General features: G+C 38.7%; 1 non-coding gene across 1 annotated transcript; it reads right to left on the bottom strand.

Moving 5' to 3' along the window:
* Positions 1-13,864: 13,864 nt before the first annotated feature.
* On the bottom strand, positions 13,865-13,971 carry LOC141670208 (small nucleolar RNA R71). The gene has a single exon (XR_012554450.1). It is a non-coding gene; the product is annotated as a small nucleolar RNA R71 (small nucleolar RNA).
* Between the last annotated feature and the right edge of the window lie 636 nt (positions 13,972-14,607).

Raw genomic sequence — 14,607 nt, 5'->3', positions numbered from 1 at the left:
ATTCACTGATCATGCAGCTATTCGCTATCTGGTTTCTAAGAAGGATTCGAAGCCGAGACTCATTCGTTGGGTGCTTTTACTTCAGGAATTTGAGTTAGAGATCAAAGATAGAAAAGGTACTGAGAATCAAGTAGCTGACCATCTCTCTAGGTTGGAGAATCCCGATTCTACTTCACAAGATAGGACGTTAATCAATGAATCTTTTCCGGATGAGCAGTTGTTTGCAATTCAGGAGGAAGAATTATGGTTTGCAGATATTGTAAACTATCTCGTCAGCAATATAATGCCTCCTAATTTGACATCCGCTCAGAAGAAGAAGTTTTTGCATGAGGTGAAGTGGTATATGTGGGATGAACCATATTTTTTTAGATAGGGAGCTGACCAGATCATCAGGAGATGTATCCCGTTCTGTGAGATGGAGGGGATATTACGAGACTGCCATTCCACGGTTTATGGTGGACACTATGGTGGTGAGAAGACGGCAGCTCGTATTCTGCAAGCAGGTTTTTTCTGGCCTACTTTGTTTAAGGATGCTCATCAGTTTGTTTTAAGGTGTGATCGTTGCCAAAGAGTGGGAAATTTGTCAAGGAAAGATGAGATGCCATTAAATGTGATGCTTGAAGTCGAGGTCTTTGATGTGTGGGGAATCGATTTCATGGGGCCTTTTATCTCGTCTTGCAATAATCAGTACATCTTGCTGGCAGTCGATTATGTCTCAAAATGGGTCGAAGTTAAAGCTTTACCGACAAATGATGCAATGGCAGTGCTAAATTTTCTTCAAAAGCAGATTTTCACAAGGTTTGGAACACCTCGGGTAATCATAAGTGATGAAGGATCGCATTTTTGCAACCGTAAGTTCACTTCTATGATGCAGCGTTATAAGGTGAATCATTGAGTAGCTACTGCCTATCATCCGCAAATAAATGGTCAAGCGGAAGTGTCTAACAGAGAGATAAAGCGCATTCTACAGAAGGTTGTTTGTCCGTCAAGGAAGGATTGGTCTTTCAAGCTCGATGAAGCTGTTTGGGCTTACAGAACAGCATACAAAACTCCACTTGGGATGTCACCGTTTCAGTTGGTGTACGGTAAGGGATGTCATCTACCTGCGGAGCTTGAGCATAAGGCCTACTGGGCATTGAAGAAGTTGAACCTGGATTTAGATGCAGCTGGTAAGAAAAGAATGCTTCAGCTTAATGAACTTGATGAATTTCGACTTCAAGCGTACGAAAATAACAAAATGTATAAGGAAAAAGTGAAGAGGTGGCACGATAGGAAGCTACATCCAAAGTTATTTATGCCAGGGCAACAAGTTCTCTTATTTAACTCTCGGCTCCGACTTTTTCCTGGGAAGTTGAAATCAAGGTGGTCTGGACCTTTTATTGTCAAAACTGTGTTTCCACATGGAGCGGTGAAAATTTTTGAGAATAATCCGGACCAAGCATTCAAGGTTAACGGTCAGCGGTTGAAGCACTACTATGGGGACATGGCAAACCGAGAAGTGGTTAGTGCCATTTTGTTGACTACTTGAGAAGGGTACGAAACGTCAAGCTAATGACGAAAAAGAAGCGCTGCGTGGGAGGCAACCCATGAATTGTTGTTACAGGAACCCTTAGAAGTTAATAACCTATCCAAAAACACAAAAAAATCAGAAAACAGGGACTGAAAAAAAAAATTCCAGTGACCCCCTGAGCGCCCGCTCAGCTTTGCTGAGCGACCGCGCAGCAAGCTGAGCGCCCGCTCAGCTTTGCTGAGCGACCACGCAGCAAGCTGAGCGCCCGCTCAGTTTTGCTGAGCGACCGCTCAGGGGTCGAGTACCAGAATTTTTTTTCAGTTCAGAAAAAAAAAAAGAAAAAAACACAAAAACAGTTTTAGCCCATAAACCCACGATTTGTTCCCACTACCCCATCATTTTACTCCTTAATTTCCAAACCCTAATCTAATCCACACCCTATATATACATACACCTATCCTACATATCTCCCACAAAACTTCCTACACTTAAACCCTCTCACAAACATCAAAAATCAGTTCTTACACACTTTTATTCATGAATCAATGGCACCCAAGAGAGCATGCACTATCGACAGCAGCAGCACAGTTCCTACTGCTGATTCATCAAGGGGTACTGCTGCAAGGCCTCGGTTAACTGACAGAGCTGCGAAGGAGGAGTACACTAGGCTGTTGGGGAAGCCGATTCTGAAGGAGAGGGGGTTTTTACCATCAGGGAGGGATGGTGAGTTGCTGCCCATGATTGCAGAGAAGGGGTGGATAGCTTTTTGTGAGTCACCTGAAGCAGTACTGATGAGCGTTGTTCGCGAGTTCTACGCGAATGCAAAGGCCGAAAAGAATGGGTTTTCTGTGGTCCGTGGGCTGACGGTTAATTATCATCCTGCGGCGATTCGCCGTGTGATTGGACAGCGAGAGAAGAAGCCCGAGGAGGAGAACTGGAATGAAAAGACTGCTGAGGATTTTGACTTGGACTTGATTTGTGCGACTCTCTGTAGACCGGGCACAGTTTGGACCTGCAGGACCGGCACTAATGAGTATCGTCACTTTCTGGCGATCGCCATGAACAGGTATTCCCGTGCATGGAATGCATTTATTTGCGCTAATATTTTGCCTTCTTCGCATGCACACGAGGTCACAGTTGAGAGAGCACAGTTGTTGTGGGGAATTCTGAATGAGGAATACTATGTGGACCTTGGTGAGTTTATCTACCAAGGAATTCTGAAGTTTTTGAGGGGAGCGAAGCATATGAACATCCCTTATGCATCTACGGTTACGAAGCTATGCCGAGCAGTGGGAGTGAACTGGCCGGCTCATGAGCAGTTGCAGTTGCCAGCAGCTCCGATTGATTCTGGCACTCTGAATGGGATGCAGGAGTGGACCGGTGGTGAGCCTGAGGAGCATGGGCTGGGTTATCGTCTTCCAGGAGGGCGTCCATCATGAGGTGCTACTATGGCTAGGCCAGGGCGTGATGAGGCTGGTTCTTTGAGAGCTCAGGAGGGTGCTGGGAGGGTTGATGCCCAGTATAGGAGGCTTTCACGGCGGATGGATGCCATGTATGAGACGCAGAGCAGGTTTGCTCAGGAGCTCACCCTTACGTTAGGGACTGCTTTTCGAGGCCTTGGAGCTGATATCCAGTGGCCAGTTTTTGGTGAGGACTCTGCATACCCGCCGCCTGATACTCCACCCACTGAGGGTGATGATGATGATGACTCCGAGTAGGTATACCCTGTGTTCCTTTCTACTACTTTCACTGAGGACAGTGAAGATTTTTAGTTTGGGGGTGGTAGTTAAGGAATATTGTGTGTGTGTCATTTAGTTGCATATTCATGATAGTTTAGTTCATATAGTTGCATAATTTATGCCATATAGTTTTTTTTGTTATGAATGTCATGTAGCTCATGCATTTACCATGATCCCTTTTGCAATGATTTATCGACTGAATTGTGATATTGATTCGAGTGTAGTGATAGCATTAAAGTGATATAAAGTTGTGTAGGTTGATATGCATGCTAGAAACAATTGTAAGTCCACTAAGTCTTAGAGAATGCGTAAGGGCTAGATTGTTGTTATGATTTGGTTATTTTCAAGGTCAATCTGCTTATTATGCTTAGAATTCGATTATAGGTTCTTAGTGATAAAGGCATGAAAAAGAAAAAAAATTTGGAGAAAAAATATAAAAAAGTTGTTGCTAGTTGTGGCTAGGCGTCAAATGGCTAGTAGCCGGCTCGCGTATGGTGCGAGTAGTCTAGGGTTGAGCAAGATGGAGCGAAACGCACTTGCTCAGAAGTTATAAAAAAAATAAAAAAAAAGTTTGCATAATTGATCAAGAGTGGGCTCTTTGGTATTCGAGTTATTAAGTTCTTAGGGGACTTTGTGCCTAGTGACCTAAGGCTTTTAGAGTCTGGGATCCGCTAACCTAACGCTCGTTACATGGATACCGTTGTATAAGTCTTTTGTGGACCTCACTCATTGCACGGTCAAATAAGCATTTGAGTTGTAAATAAAAAGCACGATTCCGCAGTAAGCTCCAGAGTTCTTGTAGTGTTGTATATCACTTTGTGCCTAGAATTTTTTATTCTTTGTATAATCATAGGATTGCCTTGAGGATAGTCTAGTCATAGTAATTGGTCTAGTTCCGAAGCATATCTGTTAAGCATTTGTACACACCACGTTTCTGGCTATATGTCCATTTGCATGAAGTTTATTGATCTTTAGTTGTCTAACTGCATTCGTTGAGATGTGACAATTTGGTTGGTTAATTGTAGTAAGGGGGATCGCTGCATTTTCATATAGATTGCATTCATGCATGTTTTTATTTGTTTTTGAGTCTGTGACGCTTGAGGACAAGCATCGATTTAAGTTTGGGGGTGTGATAAGTGGCATTTTATACCACTTAGAACGTCTTAAAATGGCTTAAATTGGTGTCTTGAAATCAAGTATTTTGTGTATTTGATGCGTTTTTCTAGTGTTTATGCATTTCAGGGTTTTAGTTGCATTTCGGGGGAGGAATCATCAAGAATAAGCCTTGGCATGTGTTCACCATTGCGAGAGGAAAGAAACGGGCAGATTACGGCGAAGAAACGGAGCGAAATCAGAATTTTTCCAGTAGAGGTCTGAGCGCCCGCTCAGCATTGCTGAGCGGCCGCGCAGCAAGCTGAGCGCCCGCTCAGCTATGCTGAGCGGCCGCGCAGGGTCGGGAAAAAAGATAAATTATTTTAGGACTTCTACTTCTGTTTGGTTTCCACTTCTATGTAATCTAAGTTTTATGGGACTATTATATAAGTAGATTTGAGACGTTTTCACAAGGGGGGATTGAAGAAGATTGTGTTTTTACGCGAGGAGCGAAGGAGATAAGGAAGAAGACCGATTTAGCACACCGCAACGAAGAGGAAGCATATATTCTTGTGATTCTTGTTTCGTTGTAACGTTGGATGCTAGTTTTCTTGCTTTGAACTTATTTACTCTTGTGACGTACTCTGTTTTAATATAATTAGTTTAGTTATTATTTTCTTGTGTTTGTTTATCATGATTTCATATGAACCCATGATGACGATAAGTGCTATTATGGGCTAATCGTGATCATGGGGTTGCAACGGATTTATTATAGAATTCTTTAGTTAGTTGTTTAATGCTTTAGTGTGTGATGATTGCATGATATCTAGTATTGGTTGTGCGTATTCGTCTTATGTGCGTCGCGAACATATAAGATAGGGTGTTAATCTCTTGTGAAGCGACGGTGGATCTTGGGATTTAGAACTTGCCATGCTAGCATAGGTTCATGTACGTTGTGCATGATTAGTGGGTAACTCTAACGGTTTTATTTGCCCTATGTAATCAAAAGGAATAACTTGTGCTTAAATCGTTGTGTTGTCAATTTCTGTAGACATATGGGAACTCAACATAATTGATGACTATTCAACTTCTATCTTAATTGTGGATGCTTGGTAGAATGGTATTAGTACAATGAAAGTTGGCTTTTATCAGTTTCGTGTTATTCGGTTAATATCATCACTATCACATGCTAAAGGTAATAACAATGGCTATAGAAGGAAGTAATAATGAAGTTGTGATCTCATGAGTGTTTTATTATTGATAAATTGAAGTGTTAGTTAAGTGATTAATTAAGTAGTTAATTATAGTTAATATTTAATCAACAATTTTAAGTGTTAGAGTCTTAACAGTGAGAAGTAATTATACATTGGTGAGTGAGTTTAATTAGACAATAATTTAGTCTGAGTCTCTGAGGGAACGAACTAGAAAGTATTCTATATTACTTGCGAACGCGTATACTTGCGTGAATATTAGCGCGTGTTTTCGCCCTAACAGATGGTTAAAGCCGTGAAGGTTGTATTATGGTGTGAAAGATTGACATTCCTTCTGATGATTGTGCGATACTCAACCGTAATAGTAGATTGGTAAAGATTTAATTCATGTTAATCGCCGTGAGCGGGCTATCTATCTTAGAAGGTCCTACCTTGAGAATAAGCCAGGACCTTGTTTCAAAAAGGACTAAACAAACCTTTGAGTTAATTCTTCTATTGAAGGCATATGATTAAGAATGGTATTAACCTGTTATCGTTGCTTTGATTGAAACTCTTCTGCAATTTTATCTGCTTCATGTCATGTATGTACGTTAGGATCAGGAGTGTTCTTCATGAATCATGAATGGTGATTATGTTACCTCCTTAGAAGAATTCGATACGATATGTATGGACTCCGTATGGTAAGCTATTAAGACTTAATGGAAAATGAATGACTACAGTAGGTCAACGGTGGACCATAGTAATGCAGGAATGATTCTGCGAGTAATGAGCCGATTAATTACAACCGTGAGAGTTGTATTGGAATGGATGTTGAGATTGAGTACCACTAATCGGGTCGTGGTGATGTATAAGTTATTATTGATAGACCAACTAAGCCGAACATTTACCTATGATATATTTATTCCTTCTTATCGATGAAGAGTAGTATTACTATACGAGGAAGGTTGCGGTGCAAGCATAGAATTCTAGTAACGATGATGTCTAGAATGAAATCCCAGATTCGATTTTCGCTGTCGAGGGAGTTTCAACGGTGATTGTTTATAAGCTCGAGCAAGAGCATGGGTCCATACAATGATGGACGGAATAGTGAAAGATATAGGAACATGAATTGCGATGCTATAATACTTGATGTTGAGATATATACATATATATATATATATATATATATATATATATATATTTTGTTCTCCTATGATAAACCTCTATAGTTCAGAGGTAGATTCCAAGCCATATATTTTGTGGCAGTATATTTTTTATATAAAGCTCTTAAATTTGTTCTTTTCTCTCCTTTTTATTTTGTATAAACTGAGAAGAACAACCCTTCCAGAAGGGGAGGTATTGCCGAATAACTATCTATCTGTGTAATAGAAGCCTAGTAGGATACCACATGTTGTTTAATTGCTTGTTAAGTACTAAAGGCTGGCCACCTTCTGTACTAACTATGCGATGTAACAAGTGTTCATGATCATAGTGATCTCTCAATAAATTCTTTTACTTCTATATGATGGATCAAGCTTTCGAAGATAGAAGCAGCTAGAAATAAAGTAGTATCAGTACGGTGGTATTCTGATTCTAACGCGTTCATGATACTAAGGTTGACGCAATTATTAAAAGGTTATAGAACGCTAGCAAGTAAAAATATAACCAGTATAATATTAGGTACGAAAGATAGTAACGATTATGAACTGAAAAAGAGTGGGTATTGAGAAACAAAAGCTATAATGCTAGAAGCTATGATGAGAGTCTGTGCAATAGACTTGAAAGAATTTGGAATGATCACTTAACGTGGATTGAGTTTTCTTACGACAATAGATCGTATATCAGGTATCGAGATGTCGCCTTATGAGATCCTTGAGGGAAGACAATATCGATCTCCCTTATGTTAGGATGAAGTTGTAGAGCGCAAGATGCTCGGACCAGCAGTGGTCCAAAGGACCAAGGATATAAAAGATCTAATCAGAGGACGGCTGGTAGTAGCCCAAGATGGACATAAGAAGTATGTTGATTTGACACGAGAGGACAAAGAGTATGAAATAGGGGACCTAGTACTGTTAAAGGTATTCCCTTGGAAAGGATCGATGAGTTTCGGAAAGAAAGGAAAGCTAAGTCCATAATTTATTGGACCCTTGGAGATATTAAGACGTATTGGGAAGTTAGCATATGAGCTAGCCCTAACCCTGAACCTGCAGCAAGTTCATAACATATTCAATGTATCAATGTTAAGGAAGTGTAATCCGGATGCCAGACAAATAGGGGCATATGAGCGCATAGACATGCAACCAGACGTAACCTATATGGAGCAACCAGGAAGGGTTATAGATCAAAAAGGAACAAGTGCTTAGGAGAAGGGTTATCAAACTAGTCAGAGTTTGGTGGTAGAACCATAATGTGGAAAATTTACTTGAGAGATAGAAAGTGCAATGCTAAGAGAGTATCCCTCTTCATTTTCTATTTGATTCCGGGACGGAATCATTTTAAGGAGGGGAGACTGTAATAACCCCAAAAATTTTGGACTTTTTGTAACCCTTATGAATAGTGATTTTGTTGATTAAAAAAACTTTTCATGCCACACTATGTAGGAGTTCTTTTATTGATATTCTGAGATCTTATTAGTACTCCATATGGTATATAAGTGTATGTAAAGATCGTCAGAATCCAAATTTGAACACTTTAATTTTTCCCAAAAATCCACCAGATACCGAAAGAATTGAATATAAGGTAACATGATTAAAAGGATTTAAATTCAAGGATTATAAGAGAGGATCATAAAAGGAATATAAAAGATTGTAAAAGGTTTAGGGGAACCTAAGTAATGAGATCCTGGATATGATCCTTCAAACGATCAATGAGAACGAGAGTTAAGTGAACCGTAAAACAAATAAACGACCAAGGGGCAAGCACATACAAGTAGAATGGGTAGGAAGCTTCCAAGATAAGCTAAAACATGTGGTTAAAGGTTAAGACACCCTTACACCATAAGAAGTAGACATGTGGCATATTGATGATGCAAGCAATGATGTAATCAAAAAGCAAAAGCAAGACATTTTGCAAGGTTGATTTACAACCAAGTAAATTCATTTCACTTTCCAAAAAATCAACCAAGCACCATTCATCTTCTCTCCCCCATTCCAAGCTTCAAAGCTCTCGGCCAAAACAAACCCAGCAACTTCAAACTGTCATATCTCCTTCAATACTCACTTAAATGTTGTGTTCTATAGCTCGTTAGACAGGTAATGCGATGGCCTACAACTCTTATTCACAAGTCTCATCCAAATAAGCATGGTAAGACCCTCATATTTACAGTTCTTTCAATCGTACTTTTAGAAACTTCAAAGCCTAACTTTGTGTTCTTGATTTCTTTGGAAATATCAAGCTTGTAGGAGGCTCCCTAAGGCTTCCTAGCAACTTAACACCTCCCAAGGAAGGTATAACTTCAAACCATAGCCTTTACTTTTATTATTAGTGAGTTTGATGGTTGGTTTTCTAAATGAGAAGCATGATCTTTGATTATTAGTAGTTTGATTTGAATTTGGAGTGATTTGGTGAATGAATCTTGTTATAGTTAATAGAACTTGATTGTGGTTGGTTGAGATGAAAAATCTGAAGAATAAGGACTGGTATAGTATTATTTAGTTGAGGTTTTCATGTGTTCATAATTGTGGGTTGTTTGGTGAGGTTTTGGTGTAGTGAGAAACCTGGAAAACTCGTAAACATAGTCGTCGTAATGCCCGTTTTCCTTAGACTGTTGTACATGAATCTCGGACCAGATAACTCACTGACCAATCTGTAAATTTTCCATTTTTAGCTAGATCATGTCGTAAGCTTCGTTTTGGTATGTGGTTCGCTTAGATCCGATTTTCGTTTTAGGAGAAACGACCGTTTTAAGTTACGGTATTTCGTGAATGAACCTTTACCCCTCGCTTAACTTTGAAACCCTGTTTAAGGTCCTTAAAAGACTAATTGGATTACGAAAAATTTATGTAGGGTGAGTTAGGCAGTTGGTAGAGTATTCGCGAAAGATTCGCCTTAAAATTTGTAACGGTTAATTTATGAAAATTGGTGGAGCCGAGGGTACGCAAGCGATTAACGCAAATCGTTATGTGTATAAGCGACCGTAAGCGACCGCTAGGGTATGAGTGAGTTTTGACTAGTTTCTTAAGCGATCGTGGTCTATTTCCGGATTATGTTATTGTTCATAGGTTACCGGATCTAGTCTAAGCTTAAGTCTATCCTGGAACACTCAGGCAAGTTTTCTACCCGTATAACTGTTGTTGTGATGTATATATATATATGCATTATCTTGTGATAAGTGCATGATTATTATTAGCAAAATCTTGCGATATATTGGAGCATGTTGATATGATATATATATGCATGTCTGTTTCGTAATCTTGATATCTTGTTATCGATTCAATTGTTTATAAACTGCATAATATCTATACTAGAGATAAGCAGTATTTGTGTATACCCTTAGTATAGCGGACCCAGAGTTGAACATTTTCCTAAACCGGGAGGCAATGTTCCCGAGTATATTATATATATATATAGTTTTCAAAACTATTAAACGAATAATTTTTATTCGATAATTTTATATTATAAATGAATATTATTTTGAATATTCATTCGAGGACTTATGACTCCGCTTATTTTATTTAATAAAAATTATTTTGAATATTCATTCGAGGACTTATGACTCCGCTTATTTTATTAAATAATATTTTTTATTTTATTAAAGAATAATATTTCGATATTTACCAAGTATTCGTAAAATAATTGATACTATCAAATCTTTCTTACTTTAAATATTTCCAGAGATTATTTTCAAACTTTATCAAAACTATTTTTGGAAGGTTAGAGCGGATCCCAAAACTCGTTTTCAAATTTAAGATCTTCCTTTCGAAGGGGATATAAATACTCGCTAAAAAATCTGAGGGATCCGGCTCCGTGATGTATTTTTATATTCGCAACAAGGTTGCTGTTTTGATAAAAGAGTTTTTGATTACTTACCCAACACTCGGGAAGTAAAATTCTTGGAATAAGTTAATCCATTAACAGGCATCGCCTGGGAAATATCGGTGAGTTTTCCTTTCCAACTAGATACAACTTCTTGGTGAGCCGTATCAACAAGTTTCTACTTGGGGAAAGGGGGGACGAGCTTTACGTTTCAGAGTCATGGATTTCATCTGAACTAGGAGTGGTGTAAGTGGTCGAGTGGCGCCGGCCCAGCCTTATTATATTGGCTCAAATGGCCCGGAAGTTCCGCTAAGACGGTCCATTCCTTAGGAGTCCAGTGTTCGGTTGACAAGTAAATCCGACTATTCTCCTCTACATGTAGAAAATGGTGGGGTTGCACTACTGCGATTGATCATCTTGAGTGGTCTTCCTGGCGCGGCAAACTCCCGTAATAGTTCATCATCCAGTTGGATATTTCTGCAACACTACCCAGAGCACTTCGATAGAAAGGCTACGGTTGGGCGATTGTCGAGTGTTGGCGGAGTCGAGTTTTCAAAATGATGTTTTCATCAAATGAAGTATCTCGTAACTTCATTTCATTTTGATGGTATTTCAGAGATTGATTCCATACAAGTTTTGTCTTGTAACTTCATCTGTGGGATGAACTATTTATATCTTGAACGGTGGTAGTTCAAGTAGTATTCAAAAAAGATATAAGTACATTGGACTATCTTGTAACTTCATCTTTTCAACACTATATCTAGTAAATGATTATCTTATGCATGACAAAGATTTTCAGAAAAAATGTTGAGACAAGGTTAGATATATGAGATCGCCTTGCAACGATATTTTATACAGTTATAAACTGGAACTCTGTGTATATTATACATGTCAGAGGATTTCAAAGATTTGAGAAGTATATATGTATATATATACTGAATATTTTGCGACTTCATCACATTAAGATATCAAACTTGGTTCATTTCTTCTTGACCAAGACTTTCATGAGTACTATGAGAATGCTCATATATTGTTAATTATTATACATATTATTTCGGTGGGCTTGTTGCTCACCCTTGCTTTCTTCTTTCATCACACAACAACAGATAGACAAGATGAACAAGATCAAGCTCCCAATTCGTAAGCGGTTAGGAAACGTTCCGCAATTTCCTGTAGGCGTTGATGCCGTTGTAGCTGAGGTAGGAACTACCAACAGGCTAGGCTTTCAACTTTTGTTGTGCCTGACTTATGTATATTTATGAATTGTAATAATGGCAAGGAATATGTAAATTTATTCAGAAACCCTTTTGAGGTGTAATGGCTTATAATTGTGGAATAAAATGACTTGTGTTATTTTTGGATATTCATCTCTGATACTATAACTTGTGGTGTGTGTGTATATTGTGGGGTCACAGTACGCAGTAGTTGGTTGATTATTAAGATTAAGTATTATTAAGGGAAATGGAACTCGTGACAACCGGATCCCCGACCCCGGATTTGGGGGTGTTACAAATCTTCTTACAAATTGGGGGAGATTGTTGTAAAAGATATGCTTGTACTTTAACAAGACTAAGACAATTTGTCAACCCTAAGTAAGTTGTATTGTTATGTTAATTTGTATTTTGTACTTGTAACACTTAAAGTCTGTAAAAATGTCAAAGGAGCAGACTGAAGCCTTTTTCTATAAACAGTGTCAAGGCTAAGAACTCTCTCTGGAAGAAGATCAAGAAGATCATGCTTCAGAAGAATTATGAAGAAGCTTGGAGTTGAATAAATCTGTTTTAGGAAAAATACTCTAAGTTAAGATCTCTACAAGTCACAGATTTAATGTTATACAGAAGTCATTCAAGAACTCCAGAATGACTTATAGAGAACTCAGAAAGCTTATAGAAAACTTAGAGATATCGACAAGCCAAATTGAAGACATGAGGATTGGAGATATCGACAAGTCATTTATTCACTAGAGAACTCAGAGTTATCGACAAGTCAACATTCATTAGAGAACTCTGAGTTATCGATAAGTCAAGTTCCACTAGAGAACTCAGAGATATCGATAAGTCAAAATTCACTAGAGAACTCAGAGATATTGATAAGTTAAAATTCACTAGAGAACTCTGAGATATCGACAACTTAAATTTGACTAGAGAACTCTGAGATATCGACAAGTCAAGAAGCTACTAGAAAACTAAGAGTTATCGATAAATCAAAGTGAAGATGTGAAGACTAGAGATCTCGACAAGCCTAAATTCTCTTATAGAGAACCGAAGACCTCTACAAGCCAAACTAAATATAGAGTACTAGAGATCTCGACAAGCAAATATACTTATCGAGATGTCAAAGTAAAAAGTTGCAGATCAGTTCAATATCCAAGATTAACAATCAACAAACAATCCAAACAGCTGGATTGACAAGTCTATAAAAAGCAGCTTGAAGAATGTGCAAGATCAATGGTGAAGATTAACTGACAAAGGAAGATCACAGTGAACACGGGGTGCCAAGATATGCTAAGCCATAAATGGAAGATCTACTTTTCTATAAATAGAAATGACAAGTGACAGTTTAGAAAAGCTAATAGCATGTCTCATTGTACACTGTGTAAACCAGCAGTTAACTAAGTTATAAAGTTAACACTGGTCCTTTAGTCAGAAGCAACAATTTAGATAGTATCTTTTAACACTCTCAAGAAAGAAGCTAAGCTCTTTAACACCAAAGAGCCTAAAAATTTTGTAGCAAAACATTCTTAATTTTAATACAAAATTAAGTGAGTTTTGAAAAGATCCGTGTTCCTTATTCTTGCATGTTTTGATTTTTGCAGTAACACATTTCATTATAAGATTCAATTTACTTTGTTCAACCAAGCCGAAAGGATTCAAGAAAAGCTTAAAAATAGTAAAACACATTCACCCCCTGTGTGTTATTCATTTCCTAACAGAACTATTGAAGAAGTTGAAGAAGAAGTAATCATTACAATGGGAGATCTAGCAGTAGCACCGAAAGCATTGATGGATTTTTCTCAACCAAAGATCAATGACGTTCAATCTGGCATTGTTAGGCCAGCCATCACGGCTAATACCTTTGAGATCAAGCCTGACATGATCCAGATGGTCCAGAACTCAGTTCAGTTTGAGGGTTCTCCAACTGAAGATCCAAATATGCACATCAGCGATTTCATAGAGATCTGTGACAACTTCAGGTTCAATGGTGTGTCTGAAGATGCTGTGAAATTGAGACTTTTCCCATTATCTCTGAGGGATTAGGCTAAGAACTGGTTACACTCTCTACCAGCTGGTTCGATTACTATTTGGGAAGATCTTGCTCAAAAGTTTCTTACTAAATTCTTCCCTATGGCAAAGACAGCTGCAATCAGGAATGCTCTTACTCAGTTTGAGCAGCAATCGGGAGAATCGTTAAGTGAAGCTTGGGAGCGCTATAAAGAGATGCTTAGAAAGTGTCCTCATCATGGAATGCCTGACTGGATAGTGATAAATTGCTTTTATAATGGTTTGGGAGCACAGTCGAGACCTATGCTCGATGTAGCGTCAGGTGGAGCTTTATGGGATAAAAGCTATTAGAAGCTTATGAGCTGATCGAGATGATGGTTGCGAATGAATATCAGTATCCAACCCAGAGATTGCCACAGGGCAAGGTAGCAGGAGTTCTTGAAGTGGATACAGCTACGGCTATCACTACTCAACTCAAGGCATTATCTATGAAGATCGATTATCTGGCCAACTATGGAGTTAATACGATATCCAGTGTTTGTGAGCTATGTACAGGTGCGCATGCGACGGAGCATTGTGTTATATCTTGTGAATCAGCTCAATTTGTGAGCAACTTTCAGAGGCTGCAGCAGCCAGTTCCTGCCACGTACCATCCTAACAACCATAATCATCTGAACTTCAGCTGGAGCAACAATCAGAATGTAATGCAACAGCCGTACCAGCAGTTTGGAAATAAGCAATTCAATCCTCCTAGTTTCCAGCAACAGTTTGCACCAACATCAGTTTCAGCCATAGGGAATGCAACAGCAATCTCATGGAGGTCCAGGTCCATCTGTTAATGAAAGATCTGAATTGGAGGAGTTGAGGCTTATGTGTAAAAG

The sequence above is a fragment of the Apium graveolens genome, chromosome 6 (assembly GCF_009905375.1).
Source record: "Apium graveolens cultivar Ventura chromosome 6, ASM990537v1, whole genome shotgun sequence".
NCBI lineage: Eukaryota > Viridiplantae > Streptophyta > Magnoliopsida > Apiales > Apiaceae > Apium > Apium graveolens.
This window is presented reverse-complemented; position numbering and strand designations above follow the sequence as displayed.